General features: G+C 41.1%; 1 protein-coding gene across 8 annotated transcripts in view; it reads left to right on the top strand.

Moving 5' to 3' along the window:
- Nucleotides 1-18,341, top strand: part of SGCD (sarcoglycan delta) — a 393,778-nt gene that overhangs the window by 142,378 nt on the left and 233,059 nt on the right. The window contains exon 1 of one of the 8 annotated variants that reach the window (XM_068205997.1): nt 4,447-4,816. The exons of the other annotated variants lie outside the window; for them this stretch is intronic. The gene's annotated coding sequence lies outside the window, so the exon portion shown is untranslated. Of the gene's footprint in view, nt 1-4,446; nt 4,817-18,341 lie in introns of those variants that run through there. 8 annotated transcript variants of the gene reach the window in all.

Below are 18,341 nucleotides of genomic sequence, written 5' to 3' on the forward strand. Positions count from 1 at the left end.
TTTTGAAGACCTTGTTTATTTAGCTAAGCCACTTGCCTGGTCTCAAAGCTGGCAGAAGAGAATCTTCTTCTCTTCCCTTCTTGTTTTCCCTGTGTCCTCCAAATAGACATAAATAATGCCCTTTTTCCTCAGTCTCCTAAAAATGTAGGTTGCATTTCAATGAGAACTATGAAATTGCAGGTAACTTCTGTTCCTCTCACATTTCCTTTTGCAGAGCAATTTCATGCAATTGCAGTCTGTCTGTGGGATTTGTTGATGCTTGTAGGATGAAATGCCTGTAACTCCTTCTGCTTTTCCTCCCTTGGAGATCCTTTGCACGCTGTCTCTGTGTGCTGCATATCAGCTGTAGCAGATCCTCTCTCCCTGTCGGTGCTGGTAGCTCTCTCCTCAGCAGTCTGTTACTGTTCAAAGCTTTGAAATGATCAAAGAGGAGGATGAGGAGTAACAAACTGCTTTAACATTTGTTCTGGCAGGGATGCAGTCGCTCACGTGAGGTGTGTTGTGGGGCATGTGCTCTGGAAGGTGTAAAGTGTTGCTGCTGCTGCTTTGACAGAGCCACAGGGAGTCTGATGCAGAAATAAAGAAATTCCTTCTTCCTATTGGCCCCTTTTGATATAGTGCATTTCCCAAAGTCTTGAGCTTTCATTGGCTTTAAATTATTCCCCAGCTTTGAGGGGAGGAAGGGCATGACCAGGATTGTTAGACAGAAGTGCCTGAATTTCGAAATTTACCCAAAACCTTTTTTCTGTTTGGCTTTTTAAGACCCTTGTTTATGGAAATAGTTTTTCCTCATAGGCTCCTTTTTCCTCTGGAAGATGAAACTGCACATTAAGTAATGTCACCCATGGGAGCTCTCATGATGGTTATTGGCTTCCTATGAAATACTGAATTGTTTTCTGTTCCACAAACTGTGATGCTGGCAATAGGGATGTGGGGATATAGATTTTTGCAATAGTATCTATCCAAATATGGTTTCAGATACTATTTTCTTATTTTATTTTATAATTCCTTGCACATTGGCCTTAGGAAAAATGGTAATATCTTCTCAGTCTGAAAGGGACCCTGAACAAATAGATGGTTTTGAAGAGCAGCAGAACGTGATGCCATAGTTCATCCAAGCAGCTCTGTAGGTCAGATCTGCTGTTTCTTTTCAGCTCCATCTGGGAGCAAAAGCAACATGTAAGCTTCATATTTGTAGCTTGAATTAAGAATGATAATTTTAAATTTAAAATCACTTTTTATGTTTAATTGATGAGTGTCTTTATTAGCTCAGTAAATAGAACCTAAAAGAGCAAAACAAATTGCTGCTGTGGCATTGTAAAAGAACTTGCTTCTACCTTGCTTAAAAGGAATTTCTTTGAAAATAATCTGCAAGAAAAAATAGCTACATGGATGATTCAGTAATTCACAGTGAATATGAACTTGTCTACTAGCACAGGTTTCATCTTGTGGGAAAAAGAAAATTGCAGCTGATTTATGATAGAAATATGAATGTCAAGAAGAAGGAATTAACAGAACAGTCAAGAAGGAATTATTCATTCCAGGAATGTGCACTGCTCTTTTAAAAGAAAAGTTTTGGTTCAGTTATGTTCTGCTGCTTCAGCCTTCTCAAAATTCATGTATGAGCATTTGGGCTTTAACTCCTGAATAAGATTAACAACTCTTCTGAGTAAAAAACTGCATCTGACTTACGGGGGTTCCTCATGTTAATGGTTCTGTCAACCTAACAAGCTCTTGACATATTTTTCTTCCCTAGGATAAATAGTTAATAATGTCATTAAATATGACAGTTTGGCAGTTGTTTTTGGCCTAATTCATCATCTAAAAGTTGAAAATTCTTTTGCTTGTGTGGTCCATTTACTTTTGTCTCAGTCATGGATTTCTCTTGTGCAGTTGTAAATGAGCACCATTGCATCATGTTTGCAGATAAAAGTTTAATAGAAATTCTTATGTCAGTGTGGTTGCCTGCCAGAAAAACATTGGGTTGCTCTGGGATACCTCAAGGGAGAACAAAATAGTTTATGGAATCTGACGTCACAAGTTACTTTAAAATATCTTGACTCAAGTACTTTAAAAAAACAGTTAGGAAAAAAACCCCTGAATTATCTGTTTCATGGAGATCTGTCTTTTGAATTAGGTCACCTGTATTAAGCTTCCACAGTCTAAATCTGTATATCACACATGCAGTATTTTATCTCACCCAAACATTACGGGTGAGGGGGGAAAAAATCAAAGCAGTTCTGTTTTACTCAGCCCTGGCTAAGAGAATGTGTGTATGATCCCCAGCCTGCCTCTTGAAGGCTTTGTATTAATGAGGGGTAGAGGAAGAGAGAAATCAGTTACTTAGCCTTGAAAGAAAACCCCATTTTCCCCTGAAAGAAAACGCAGTAGGTGCTATCAGCTGCATTCCACTTTGTCTCTCCAGATGTTTGTGGGAATGGAAGTGGTTTCAAGTGTCCTTAGGAATTGTGTGATTGATGAAATCAGCCAAATTCAGGGATGGGCAGGCATCTTTCTGCAGCTTGTTTTAGAACTTGATTAATACACAGATTTCTTGCCTCCTGTTCTCGCTGTCATTAAAACTTCTGAAATTAGTGGGAAGAAAGTGGCAACTTTAGTTTGAACTCTGTTCATTTCAGTCTGTATATGAAGAGTTCTAAAAGTACTGTGCTTCAACAGTGTCATGTACAGGTTGGTCAACAGAGACTCTGGACTTGTCAGAAACAAATGTGAATTAATTAATTTTTTTTTCTTGAATGTTGCAATTTTGTTTCAGCTGTTGTGGGCTCTGTCATACCAATTGCTGTGGAGTAAATTATTAGTAAATGTTAGGTTCTAGTAGTGATTATTTCAAAGACAGGGTAATCTAGAAGAGACAGCTTGCACAGGAAAAGCAGTCAGTCATATTAACTAAACTGGCAATAACTGCCACAAAACATCATCATCATTTTATACCCCTTTTGGTCATGCTGTTGAACTAAATGAACTATGTCCTTGTTTGTGTTTCAGAGAAGAAATCTGGAATACAATCACTTCAGGGAAATGCAAGAGCTTTGATTTATTGATGTTATTTTATCAATTTTGCACAGGTTTTATGGGGAGGAGGGAAGGAAGGAAGATTAGGAATTTGAGATGAAGGCAGAAAGAAATGGCCACAAATGCCTGTCACACTCAAGAGAAGTAATCAAATTACTGCCACGAAGGAAAATGATATCATTGATTATGAAATTTGAAATTGGTGCCTAGAGCACTAGGAAAGCTGACAGTGTGAGCCAGTGTGTTGAAAAAGGAGACTGGGTGCAAACATAATAATACTCTTTTAAGGAGACGGAATTTTCTGCAGGAGGGCATGGTGTCAGTAATTTATGGGCATGAACAAAACTCTGCATCAGTGATTTATAGTGTCAGGCAGGGCTATTAATGTGATTAGGGTTCAGAGTTTAATTTACTTCCCTCTTTAAAAGAGAAGAATTATCTACTATAAAAACACACATGAGTTGTTTTAAATGGGGTGTGAGGACCCTTCTGGGTTGAATTGGAAGAACTGTTTTAAAGCAGTCAAGAGATTCAATTGCATGGTCATTTTTCTTAGATCTGTGGCATCCATGAGGAGTCCCTGTAGGTCCCACCTCTCAGGACAGAGTAAGCAGTAGCAGGTCTGCTTCTGTCTGGGCTGGTACCAGTGAATTTTGTTAGTTATTTACATATTTTTTCCTAACCTATGATAACCGTTCTCCTGGCACAGATTTGAAGTTATGTGACTGTCTTAGTTTGAAGAAGATAAAGAAAGAGGTGCTTCATTCTTAGTGCCAAATGACTTAATTCCTGCTGAAGATGCTAAGACCAGAACCACCTCTTGTTGTGACTGTCTTGGTATCCTTTGTGGTAACATGAGTGATATTTGCATAGTTTTCACAATAGTTGAAGTATTGCTTGCAGGAAGACCCCAGGAACTGGACATGGCATCATTACTCTGATTTATGAATGAGAAATGAAGCTCAGAGAAAATTCTAGTTTTCAGGGTTGTGGAAGCCAGAGGCTCAGGGGAAGAGGACTCATCACCCCAGAAGCAAGGCTTGTGTGCGTAAAAAGCGAGTGTCTCGTTGCTTCTGTCATTAGGAAATCTGTTTGCAGTCCCAAGCTGCAGTGACTCTAGACATTCACCACCCAGTTCTCTAAATCTGCTTTCTGAGCACAGTTTCTCTTCCCCGTTTGCCCTGCAGAGCTGATGCTTGCTATCTTGAGCATCCTCCTCTTTCTCAGTTTGCAGTTAATCTCTCCCCACTCATCCCAGCCTGTTCCTCTGGCTGGCACACAGCTCTCATCTGTGGGAGGGCAGTGTGATTTAATGGGGAGAAGAGAGAAGCTGAGTGCTTTTGCCTGTGAGTGATTCTTGAGCCGTGGGTTTATTGCCATATGTACCTCACCTTGCTTAAAGTCTCCTTTGGAATTCACTTCCATCCCTTGCAGCTTTCTTTAAACTTTTCTGGACAAACTTCTTGGCTGCTTTTTCCTCTGCTGCCCTGAGTAAAACCTGAGGTAGATGCAGTGCTTTTGCTGTGACCTTCAGTATCACTCCCACAGCTGATATGAAATACCATACAAACCTTGATGCAATTTTCCACGGCTGCTGTAGGCAAAGTCTCATATTAATGGAGGAGCCACAGGGGATTCTGATTGTGCTGTTTCTTCTGATTGTCACACTGGCTTAAAGATAAGTTATGCTTGGGGTCATCTGGCTGTATCACCTTGTGCATTTCACTTAGGTATAAAATAATCCACACCTAGATGCTTTTCTATTATCAAAATGCTTTAGGTGAGTTTGGACTTAAAGGCTTTCTATGTAAGATTGGTCCAGGGGAGTAATTTGTGAGGCAGGAACCTTACTGGGAGCAGGAGGAGGGATTGAGTCTCTAGAGTGAGAGGATTTCAGAAGCTGGTGGGAACTGGATATTGGATGGGGAAATTCCTGCTGGGAATCTGGGAAGGTATTTCAAGAATGGGTTTGGATGGAAGTCGAAGTACTGGTTGGGTGTGTGAGAACTGTGGGTACTGGGTGGGGTGGACATCCTCCAGCAAATGGAGAGGTGGAACCATCATATTATAGCAAGGAAATAATTGGGCTTTGTGTGAAGGGGAAAATAAAAAGAAGCTAAAATGATTCTTTTGGTCTAAAATGCGTGGTTTGAAGGCAGCCGGAGTGATTGCAACTTTCAAAGAGCATTTTTCCCAAGACGAAGTTTCAGCTGGCACAAAAGCTAGCATTTGACATCTTTTTCATATAATGATTACATTAACAAAAGCAGAACTCGCTGTTGGCTGCTTTTGTAAAACAACTCCAGCGTGGCTCTTCATTCTCTTAACTCCTGCGTGCGACTTGAAGTCAGCTCAAAACTCCTGCTGGAATGCAAGCAGGTCAGCTCCTCTGACGCAGTTAGAGTATTAGAAAGTGCTCCACATGGCTTGACAAAGGCTCTTTGCAATTGTTCATTTCTGTTGCAGCAGGCACTTTCAATACACTGATGTTTGCAGCAGTCTCGTGTTTAATGTTCTCATCCCACAGGCAGCAAGAGAAGGATTGCTCAGGCATCTGCCCTGAGATGCTGCTGTACAGCCTAAAAAGCCTACAGTTACTAGGAGTTCCTTTGTAATTAGTGATGTTTTTGTTGGTGCTGCAAATACTGGCTTCTGCTGTTTGCTGAGGGTTAGGTATTCTTAGAGCAGTGAAAATAGACCTCACTCACCAGAAGGGACTTGGGGAGAGCCTGTGTTGAATTGTCCTGATATTTCTGCTGTCCTGATGTGAGGCTGGCTTTCCTCAGACTGCTGTTTGATTTCCAGGTTGTGCTATGGTTGTAATTTTCTTTAAAGCGCCCAAGCAGAGATTTATCTGTGCTCTCCCTTTTCCTTGTGGGATGCATCCACAGTTAAACCTCACACCTTTATGGGAAATCTGTAGCACCTCTTAAAGGCTAAAATTCCTAGTTTTTCTCCGATGTGTTGCATGCTGTGTGATTTAAGTAGCAATCCTGATTTCTATTGTCTCTAAGAAGAGTGCAAGGGTTAGGGCAGGACTGTGTAAAGAAGGAGGCAATCTGTATTTTAAGCCCTTCCACTGACACAGCCTGGTGGGGTGTGTATGTGGGAGGAGGTTTCTAAATAGGAAACTTGTGATGTGAGGAATCCTAGGAGCCATGAGGATTGTGTAAATGTTTGCTCTTTAAAGCAGAAATAGTCTGCTTTCTCTACTGAGAGAAATCACTTTGCTTATGAGAGAGCACAGTTTATTAGCTGTGGTGACTGGAGATGAAACAGAGGGAAGGGACTCATTTTGTAGACTTAAAAAACCAAACCCAAAGGAACATTTCTGCATTATTCTGATTTATTTTTATCATCATGTTGTCTTCATCTGGTTGCCATCATTCAGATACAGCTGAACAGAGGTGTAGGGAAGCACAGAAATTTTGAGCAGAGCATTAAAAATGAGAATGAACATTTGTTTCATTACTGTGAACATAGCCTGGATAGGTGAGAAAAAGGAATGTGAGGTAAGTGCTAGACATCAGCTTTGTTATAATTTGCATTTTATTAATAAATATTCTTGAAAATCATTATCATTTATCCCCTTATTGAAAACTACTGCTGAGACTATGTGGGTCCTGTTTCTTACTGGTATAAATTGGTGTAGCTGTATTATAAGTGAGATTTTCCACTAGTCTTGGAAGCTGCTCCAGTTGGACAGGGAAAAGTTATCTCTCTTTGTCAGACTGAATTGCAAAACTGAGCTTTGCTCCATTTTGCATATCACTGGGACAGATAGCAGGCCTTTAATTTGGTGGAGGAAGGCATGTGAATAACCAACGGCTCCAAAGTAAAGAGAGGAAAATTAAAAGTTGGACACTTCTGGGTAGAGAAAGCCTGGGTAGAGAAACTGTGTGTTGATTGTACATTTTCTTGCTTTTGATGTGCTCAAATCATGACAGAATGACTTTCTGGGGGACTTTTGTTGGACTGAATGTATGAGCTTTAATACAGGGGGACTGTGGGAGACTGCCTTGTGTGACTGATCAAATTAAATTTGATCAGTTTGTTGTGGTCTTCAAAAGCCCTGATATCCAGTGCAAGCTACCTTGCTGCTGATGGTGCATGATTCCAAACCCTCTGACAAGCAGGTGAATGTCTTTCTGAGATGGTTTGTGTAGGCCTTTCAAAATGTTATTCCACTCTGTGAGAGAAATCTTGGTTTTGTGAAAAAAAAATCTTGGTTTGTATTAAACCTTAACAGAGGCTTATTAATTAAAGTTTTCTATTTTTTTGGTGTATGATGGATGGAAAATACAAAAGCAAAGCATCCCCTGATTGCAAAAAGGGGGGTGTGATCTGAGTGATTACTGAGCAAATTTGAAGAGGTGAGGTTTGGTAAACTCACCACAAGACAGTTTAAGGAGAAAGTAGGACCAAGAAACAAAGTTAAAAAACAAGAGAAGGGATGTGATGGCAATCTGTGTCCCAGTGTTGAGTTCCACCTCTGAATGAAGACTGCTGAAGTCCTGGGGAAGTCAGGTAGACATCTGCTGTCCCTGACATGGATGAATTGATGTTCCTGCCCATAGCTGATGTTTGTTTAGGATGGCCAGAAGCTCCCATGGCAGCTGCTCTGCCCGTGCAGAAGACTGGAGGCACTGCTGGGTGTGTGCTCCACACACTGTTGGCCTGGAGAGATCATTTTCAATAACTGGTCTGGGTTTGTTTCTGAAGAATTGTAAATTTTCCTCTGGAGCAACTCAGTAACAAAGTGGCCTGATGGGCTGCTGAGCACCTGGAGCCAGGAGGGTTAGAAAAGCTTAAAGGGGCAAAATTGTATTTATTGAAGATTAATGCTACAGACTTCTGGCTCATTCTCCCATTTCAGTAGGAAACCAAATTTTGTGAGAATCTATATTTCCTGTCTCTGAAATCATCAGCTTTTTTTTTTTTTTTAAAGTGTTATTTTCTTTTTTTTTAGGATTTGTGTGCTTTCTAGCTGCGCTGAAGAGACCATTTTCACATGGTGCAAAAAAAAAAAAAAATAAGTATCTTTGGTAGGGTTTTATATAAAACTGTAGTAGCCCCACTTGTGTACCCTGACTGAAAATGCACCTTTCCTACAGTTCTAGGCAAAACTCAGGAAATTCACCAGAATTTCTCACAAAGTCTACTATTACCTTGTTCTTTCTACTCATCGAGGCTGACCCCTCACCAGGACAATATCTGTCTGGGAAGGGACCTCCTGGGTCATTAGGTCCATTTTCCTGCCATCATGAGCAATCACATCACATGAGCCCTTTCATTAAGTGACCAAACTCCACTTTACAGGTAGGAATAATTTTTGCCCCTACTACTTCCCCTGGAAAACTGGAAAAGAACCTCATTGTGTGATGTCCAGCAGGTATTTATTCACAGCTGGTTTGCACCCCCTTGTTTCTATGCCAGTACTATCCTTCAGTGTAAATTGGCTTTTTCCCCCTGTTTGCTTCTGTGGTGTACCCAGGAGCAGAAGTTCAACTCTTCCCAGCTTTCCTTTGGTGAGGTCAACAATCATCCTCTTAGTCTTTTCCACCCACTGCAGGGATAAAAATCAAATTACCCACATGAGAAATGCTTTTCAGCAATTGCTAATACTCTAAAGAGAAAAAGGCAGAGGAAACTTTAAAGGACAGATGAACTGAGAATCTTCTAAACTTCTGTCTTGTGGTCTTTGTGAAGAATGTCATCAGTTTTTTTGTTTCATTGAAGCTGTGGCTGTTGAAGACTTCCAAGCTCAGCAGTATGAAGAACATGGGGGTTTTCATCCTAGAGGTTCCTTAAGGAAAAATTCAAAGAGGAGAGAATTGGGAAAGTATTTCTCATGTAGCTCAAATAAATTTTGGGGGAATTGCGGAAAGTAATGCTGGATATGGTGGTGTGAGGTATCACTGTAGGACTTGTGGCAGAGATACTCATAATGAAAAGGGTTTTTGATATGTTGGTGTGATCCAAAAGAATCTGGGCTCTCCCTTTACCACCTGTGCTCAAGATTTTATCTCTTTTTAGATATGCTGTAGCTGCATATTTCTTTCTTCTGGTCAATAAGAAGTCAAATTTCAAACCATTCTTTTCCAGGCAGGTGATAATAGCTTTAAATTTAAAGAAAATGATGAAATGACTGAACAAATAGCTTTAAATTTAAAGGAAAGGATGGAATGACTGAACAATTTAGTACACGGAAAAAGAGCTGGAAAAGAAGTGACAGTGGGGGATGATGGTGAAGGTTTGCTAGTCATGATATGGAAAAAGCTAATAGGGGTACTGTTCATTCTCTTTCATAATTGAAGAATCAGAAAGCATTGTATAAAAAATTTGAATTACTTCAAAAATACAGTGAGATTATTCCTCACACAGAACCTGCTTCTGGAAACCTCTGTGGAGAATGATCTGTTAGCAGAAAGTTTCTGCAGGTGAAAGATGTGGCTGTGAGAAATACACTGGTGGTTCTCATGTGAAGAGAGACAACCTCTGCTGCCTCAGGAAGCCTGGGGCCACAAATTGGGATTGTTTTGGAAGAGGATGGTGTTTGTATCCTGTTGTTTTTCCCAGGTCAAACAGTAGTTCACCTGGTAAATACTAGGATGACAATGTTGGTTAATAGGTCCATTTAAATGCTGCTGTGTGATTTTTTTGTCTAACATACAAGTTGGCCCTTGTCTTTCTAACTGAAGGTTCCAAAAAGATTCAAAACTTTCTTGCTGAGACATCGTAATAGATTTTATAGGAAAAACTGCTGGAAGAATTAGATAAAGAGCCCTGAAAACATGGAGAGGGGAAGAGGCATTACAGTTTGTATTTGAGCTCAAGCCTCTTTGTTCCATCGTGGGGAGATGTTTGAAAAAAAGCTGTGATAGAGCTCTGAAGGGTTCTTCATCCTCCAGCTCTGAGCTCTGGGAACTGGGCTACAAACTCCTTGAAACCTGAACAGATGTTTTGGTACAGAGCTCCAAAGCTTTGAAAGGCTGTTTTCCCCACATGCCTTCTTATGTGAGGAGACTTTTAAGAGCTGCTGAATACATTTTATTACCTCTTTTCCAAAAGCACTATCCACAAGGAAGAGGCAGGCTTGGAACAGTGGTGGGCTCAGACGTGAGACAATAACCACATAATGCAGCTCCCGGTGAAGAAAAATGGAATGGAAGCGAGGGAGAGACGTGTCAGCCTGTTCAGGACCCAGAGGGGGCAGAGTTTGGAGATGCTTCAGTAGCTCTTTCATGAAAATAAGTAAACGCTAGGGAGCTGTACCGGCTTTGGCTCTGCCACATTAGATAGAAGAATTCCTAATGTTGGGGAAGAACACAAATGAATAACAACCCAGATGTTCCTCCTATTGCTTTATGTGCATTTAGAAATGAATCTGACAGTGATGAGTGCGACTTGAGAACCCACAGAGATCTGAATGAATAAAAATGTCAGGAAATGGCAATAAATGGGGCTTATCCTGTATCCTTTCAGCCCCTTCCCAAACACTTAACTGGGTGTGTGCTGGAGGCTGTGCTGGGCTGGTGCTTCACGAATGCCCAGGAAAATAAAACTCCTGTTGTAAGCATTTACCGAACTTTAAAAAGTTAAGACAAAGGAAAACATCTAGAATAAAATAAGGCACTGAGACATGAGAAATGAGATCCAATTCAGTTGAATTACAATGTTTCCAACCTGGAAGTCTGGGGTGCTTTCAATACCTACCATCTGCTACTAGAACAAGAAAAAATAGTGCAATTATGTTATCATAGAATCGTTAACAGTTCTGATTTTTTTTATAGTTTCTGGGGGGAAAAAAAATATAAAAATCCAGGTGCTTCTCTTATTAGGACTTTGTTTTTTTCTGTAGCCAGGAGCAGACCAAATCATTTTAGGAGGGCATCATGCAAGAATTCCCTTACTGTTCCTTGTTGCAATTTACAGTATTTGTTCTCCTCTGTTTAGACTTTTGTTATCCTTAAAGCATTGCAGTGAGTTGGGAGGTTGGGAGTGGGGAAAAAAAATGAAATATTTTTATCATGACAATTTTTCAGCTTAAAGATCTGAACCAATAATAATTTTTTTTTCCCCCAAAGGAGAATGCAGCCCTTAATCACACAACTGCCAGAAACTATGGCCCAATTTTTAGACTATCTAAGGCAGGATGGAGTTCATTTGTAAGGTCAAGATCTACTTAAAATAATGGCACTTCCCGTGGGGAAAAACACTAACCCAGTTTGTGAAAGTTATTTTATTTGATGGTCAAATAAACTTGATAGCACATCAGGAATAGGGTTCCTGGTTCCTGGCTGTGATGTGACACACAGAGCAGCATTTAGGCAGAAGGCTTTGTTTTTCCTATGAATGTACTGATGGATTTTCATGTGGATGTTTGACTTTTGAAATCATAGCTTTGGTATTCTGAAAGACAAATGAAAACTGTAGGATGAAGGAACAAAGCTAAACCAGCTCCAAAAATATAGGAAACATGGCAGCAGGAGGGTCCACTCAGGGAAGATTATAAAGCTTCACATTGCCAGAGCCTCTTTAGCAGCTCCTTCGTGTTGTGGGTTTGGCAGGAGGAGGATGACAGGGCTGCCAGCCTGCCTAATGATCTTCATCTAACATTTACCTTATTGAGAGGGGAATAATTCTGTTAAATTAACATCCTAGCATATTTGCTGTCCAGCTAGTTGATGAATTAAATAGCCTGAACATAACGTTTCACGACTCGTTTATCCATAAAAAACGCTGAATTTTCCGCGTGAAAGGGAGTGGCTTTTCAGCAGCTGTGTGCTGTGATACCCTGTACCCCTCATCTACAAAAATATACGCGTTGATGTGTAAAAAGGAGATGTTTAATGAGGCTTTGGGAGGTGGGCTAGCACGCAGACAGACCCTGTTCTTGGGCTCCGGTGCTTGGCCGCCTGGCGCGGGCGTCCTGCTCGGAGGAAGCACAGACTGTTAATGACAGCCCACGAGCCTGTGACACTCGGATCCCTCCATCCATCAAAGCTGGCACCCCGTGCCAGCCCAGCCAGCTGTCCTCCTCCATCAGTGTCCGAAAGTGCCGCGCCGAGGGCCGCAGGTGCCAGCTGCCAGCCTCGAGTAACCGCTGGGCCTGCCCCAGGATTGAGTGTATTTAGGCAGCCTGTTCAGATTGAATTGTCTGTGCTGACAGTCCCTTTTGAGTTTGTTTGGAAGAAGGAGAATAAACAAATTGCAGGCTAATAGGCAAAGCAGCACATCTCTAACAAGAAATCCAAGCCTAGGGCTTTACACTCCCCAGTTGTGTGTGACACCACCATAAGTGCCTGTGGCAGCAGGAGATGTTGCTGAGGGTGCAGTTGACTTTTTCTGCTTGGTTTGACCAAAATTTGTAACCTCACAGTGAAGTCTATGGTTCATGGATCCACCAACCCACTGAGAATTTATGTCACTTCTGTTGATGTCTGGTGGGTGTGCCAAAGAGGACATGAAGGCTCAGTTTTGTGAGAAAATGTATTATGAAGATGCTCATTAGAATTGAATTAGAATTTGTATGTGAGCCCTTAGCTGAGGTTTGGTTGCTGCTGCACACCTGAAAAGTCTCCATGTATGACAGGCCCACCAAAACAGGGTGAGCAAGTATTTCAAGTGATTTTTGGATCCAAAGGCAGGGATACTTCTGCATCCTTAAGCCTTGAGGACTCCAGATCTTGAGCATGTCAGGCTGGGGAGCCTGTAGGTATAAGAGGCTTATATGGGCAGTCAGGCTTTTACAGTGGAAATGGGTACTTCAAGGCCAAAAAACCAACTTCTATTGCTGCTGTAGTGCCCAGACTGATACACAGTCACCAATTTAAACTGTTTTCACAGAGTCAGTCTGCTGCTGTTCTGGATTCCAGTGGTTCCAAGTGCAGAAGTTTGCCCTTGTACATCTGTATTACATTTTTTTTTTCTCCTATTATCATCATCAGATCCTTGTCCTCACTTGATGTTTTCTAGGCTCCTCATTCCTATTCTCCAGCATGTATGAATTTTCTATTATTTTCTTGCTGAATGCAATCACTTGCAATTTCCCAGGTTCAAAAAGAGAAGTTCCTTTGAAAAAAAATGTAATGGAACATCCTCAGGTTGAAATGGGCCCTGAGCACAGCTGATGGCTTGGGGACTTTAATTTACTAAACGTCAGTGGTTTGATGGCAATTCAGCATGACTGGTGATTGCCTGCATCATGTTACTGCTGTGGCTGAAAAGGCTGTTTACTTTTGGAAGACAGAAGGCTCAGCTGAGAAACACAAAGAGCAATCTTCTGTGACCTGCTAATAATTTTTTTCCCCCAAAGATTCCCCAATTGCCGAGGAGCATAAACCCCTGGAGAAATAAACTTCTCTTTGCACATATGCTTGTTTATATATCTGTTACAAGAGGTCAGTCCAGAAAAATGGTGTTTGTAAAAGAACACTTTGTATCAGGAGTTTTCTTTGCTGCAAAGTCATCCTTAATTTGGCCAGTGCAAGACTTTTCCTTTTCAAGAGATTTCTCTTACATTTATCATCCCAGCTTGACACACCACTGAAATATTTCTCTGTATTTCTAATATTTGTTGTGGTACTACTCAGAGCCATGAGTGGCCCAGTACACGTTGGAGAGCAATGGTTCAAAAAGAGAAAAAACCCATCTGGTTCTCATTAATTTGCTGAAATTATCAGAACATTTCATAAGAGAGACTATGCTGCATGTAGGGAAGATAGTGGCAGGGGCTCTTCATTTGTGCAAGTGGATGCAAACTCACCTGCCTAAGAATGATCTCGTTTCTAAAAATGAATTTGGGGTCCGAGGTCCTTAGATAACATCAGACTTGATGGACTTTTATCCATAAACTCCATTTCAGGCAGTGGCATGTTCTCTTCCTCCCCCTGCCAGGCGGGTGATTATGGAGGGAATTTTTTTTTTGTGTTAAAAAGACAGCTAGAATCTTGCTTATTATTTAAAGAAAAAAGTTAATAATTCAGAGAAATATTTTTAGACATGTATATGTGCAAGTAGAGCATCTGAAACTGAGACACACATCCACTGTGTTTGGGTCAGCAGCCCCTGAATGGCAGGTTTGAGAGCTTTGCACAAATTCCTGTATTTCTGGCGTGCTGCTTTCCTTTTAGCATTTGGCTTTTAGGCCTTTTCTTTTGGGATTTTGTGCATGCAGAGCAGAATTTGTTGAAATACTGGTGTGTGCACTCTGGGCTTCTCCAGCCTTCCATGGCCCATCAGTGCTGGACAGGACTCACATCCACTCCCTGCTGCTGGGGAATCTATCAATGACCAGCTTGCTAAGGATGATTTTATAGGTTCTGCAGCTGGTTTGTTTAAAACCAGATTACTGTCACATTTAGAAACATTTAGCAGCACTGGACTAATGAGGAATAATAATTTAAAGAGGCTGACTAGATTTAATCAGTTTGTGGGAGATGAGACTTAATCAAACATAGGAGGTTGAGGAGGCTGATAGAGCTGATGAATTTGAATAGATAATACAGATCTGCCTGAACATTTTCTGTCCATGTTGGTTTATAATAGTAAAGTGTTTGCAAAAGTTATCAAACAATCAATAGGTATAAAGTCCTTTGTGTGAGGAAGCTTGCAGTGGGGAGAGAAAATTGCCTGAATTGAAATTCAAAAGTAGACATTGAAGGAGATTTCTTTCAATAAGGGAATTCTAAGAGTTGATTTTTGGTATTTTTTGTAATATGTAAGAAAAGAGAATTGGGAAATACCTTGAAGAAAAATACTCCTGTGAGCTGTATCCTGCTCAGGTCCTGGGTGGCTGCTCTTGCTGCAGCATGTACTTACTGGAGAGCCCTGGCACGTGTTTTAACTTCCCTGACCTTTGGTTCTCCATCAGTAAAATTCACGTGCTCAACATTTCCTACTCTGTTTTGTCTATTTTATGTGTTGTAGCTGGAGAAGTGTTGACTTTATAAAGAAAGTCTGGCTGAGGTAGATGCTGTGAAATTGTGTGCTACGGCAATCTCTGCCTTTCTATTACCAATCTTCCACCTTTATCTTACCCTCAAGCCCAAAAAACATGGATGCCTCCTCCTCAGTCCCTCCTTTTAATCAAAGTCAAGGACAGGTGCAGCATTACGATCAGAGTTTGTGTGACAGGTAATCTCTTTGGTACTTTTTATATTTGGGTTGCTTTAAGTGAACAAAAAGTAACTGTATAAGCTCATAATTTGAAATCCATGCGTGTGTAGTAGGAGCCTGACCCATCCCTTCATGTTTTCAGTGGACAAATTCTGCCTGTGCTTTCTTCAGCTAAGGCAGCAATTGTAAATATTTTTCAGCTTCTGCTGAATTAATTGTGAGAGGTCCTGCTCTCTGCCTACCTCCTTCTGGCAATGCTGGCAGAGCTTTGCTGGGCTGTGGAGGAAGTTTTGTCTCATACCTCTCCTTAAAGAGTATCACATAATCATAGAATAGTTTGGGTTGGATTCCAACCTCCTGCTATGAGCAGGGATACCTTCTACCAGGCCATCCTGGCCTTGAACACCTCCAGGGGTGGGGCAGCCAAAACTTCTCTGGGCAAAGAGAAGACATGCGACAACAGAAGGACCAAATCCTGAGAGGTGCTTTTAAAACATTCAGAATTCAGGGTGCCTGAGATTTTTGTTCTCCCAGTAAAAACCCTCTTTTAGCTGAAGAGGCTGGTGGAGAAATAGAAGGTACCTCTGTTCTCCTGCCTTAGGTCAAGTCCTTCATGCTGCTGGAAGAAGGATAAACTCTGTTAACTGTTGACATCAAGGTCTCCTGTAAAAGACAAATGTGCCATAGGAGTGTGGTGAGAGGAATTGGATTGGGATAGGGATTTTTAATCAGCAGCAGGTTTGACAATGAACTAACACCACAACCAGCTGAATGATGGAGATTCCTGAAATGGTGGAATATTCAGTAAATGCTATGTTTTGTGTAATGCTGTAGCAGTTGCTGAAGCTGTGGCTTTTCTCTTTTATTCTCAACCAAGAAGAGAAATGCCTTATTCTGTTTTGGGTTTTTGATATGCTTTTGTCACAGTGCTCAGAAATTATGGGTCTGCATGGTGACTTTCTTTAAATCACTGCGCTTATGTGAGAGAGTTGGTTGCTTAAAACATCAGAAGTTAAAGAATATTTTTTTTGTTGTTACTGCATCAGTAATATGAAGGTCTACTTGAAATTAAATCTTTATTGTGCCATACACTGATGAAGGCTGTCCTTTTTCCATATTTCAGTCCAGGGTGACCATTGTCATTGTGAATCATGAGGGAAGAAGTGGCATCCCTGCCTTCTACCTGCACATTTGAGGTGTAGAGGGGTCTGTGGCCAGCTTATGGCATTTGCAGTAAAATCAGACTTAGCTTTTTTTTTTTTTTTTTTTTTTAATATTCCCATTGTAAATGTTGAAAATAAAGGCACCTCCATGCAGTGGAATTCCTTTCTCTTTGACTTCTGTCTTGGGATATAATGAAATGTGCACTAGACAGGGTGGTTTTTGTCCACCGACTCCTCAATAATCACTTTGGATGGAGCTCTAAGAAACCTGGTCTGGAGGAAGGTGTCCCTGTGCATGGCAGGGGGATCAGAACTAAATATCTAAGATCCCTTCCAACCCAGGACATTCTGTGGTTCTGTGACCCCTGTAGGTGGGTAAAGGTGTGACGAGCCCCATCTTAAGTAGAGCAGAGAACGGACTCCACTTCCCTCCTGAGTTCCCAGTGAACATCACACTCCATTTTTCCACTCCGACCCTCTTAAAAACATGTGCCTTTTATTACCAAAATTATTTAAACATCAGGTGTGCTGTTGTAACTTGCAGTCTTACCTCTGTGAAATTACATTTTCCTCCCCAAAACACCCAGTTTTAGTCCTGCTTTGTATTTTGCATCCGCAGGGCAGAAAGGTGCCACTTGTGTCAGTCTCATTTTGTTAGGAGCAGTGCACATGTTCATTTGGAGTTTTCTTCATGTTTCTAATGGCAGGCAGCATGCAGAGCTAATTAATGGTGTATGGGGAGAAGTCACTGATGAGGACAGATTGAATATCTTCAGACAAAAAGAGCTATGGGTCTCCTGTTGAGTTTAAAGAACAACCCTTCTGAACCTTTGATACACAGCCAGATGCAGCATGTGGAAGCAACCAAATCAAGGGTTAGAGGGGATGAAATTAGTTCAGTTGACTCTTATTTTCAATGTGTAGACTTCCAGAAATTATTACCTTGTGGGTAGCTAATCTAAATACAGTGGTGCTTAATTTTTTGCTTCCTAATTATAGAGGTCAGTACAACAACTTTCATTATCTCATTCAAAGTTTTCTTGAAGTGGATGGAGAGATTGGGATCTTCTTGTATTTTCAGCCTATCAACCTATTTTGATGCCTTGCAATGTAGAAGTTAAGCAGGGAGAACCAAAGAGTCATTCTTATAGGGGGTTCCTAATAGTAATACTCTGAGTTCAGGTGGTTTTAGCTGTTTTCCTTTCATGGTGGGAGTATCAGTGTAGGTAGAATGGTTGTTGATGAAGAATGGCAGAATTGAATGGTTCATGCTCAAAGCAGAAGCTTTTCTCTTTAAAATGAAAGAAAATAAAAAGTGTGAGCTGACAGGAAACGCAAAGGAGCTACTAAACCATTTTGATTATGCTAGTTTTCTGCTTTGAGGGTAGGGAGGATAGCATAGAATGGGACTTGAGGTGGATTTCTTGTCCTGCTGATCTGAGGTTCAAGCAGAACTGATTGACAAGGAGTGATTTATGGCCAGATACACATTTCATCAGTAGGACTATTTCTTCTTACCTTGAATAAAGGAGTGTTTTTCCAACCCACAGTCCCTGAGACTCAACTGTGTCCTTGTTACACATCCATTTCATGAAGGTTAGAGGTGGGTGCCCTTGATCATTTCCACCAGATCTACTCCATGGCAAGTGTCTTGCCTTTTTTTTGCTGGGGAATCCCATTGTGTTCTGCACTGACAGCTTTCAGTGCTGCAGGCATTTCAGCCTGGCACAGCACCTTCATCCACATCTCTGCCCAGATCCTTGTCCCTGTGCAAGGGGAGGAGGCTTATAAGGAACAGAAAGATGGGGAGGAAAGGTTTTTCATCTTCAGGGCTGTTCTATGCCATTGCATAGACTTCCTGAAACAAAAGCTCTAGTATTTGTTCCAGCCATCAAACCCAGAAGGAAATCCCTAATTTGGTGTATGATTTCTTTCTAATTTTATAAAGTGAACATGATTCAATACTGAATGAAGGAGAGCATCAGTGTTACTCCTTGAAAACCTTGATTTTGATATCTGCAT

This window comes from Anomalospiza imberbis, chromosome 15, assembly GCF_031753505.1.
Source record: "Anomalospiza imberbis isolate Cuckoo-Finch-1a 21T00152 chromosome 15, ASM3175350v1, whole genome shotgun sequence".
Lineage (NCBI taxonomy): Eukaryota > Metazoa > Chordata > Aves > Passeriformes > Viduidae > Anomalospiza > Anomalospiza imberbis.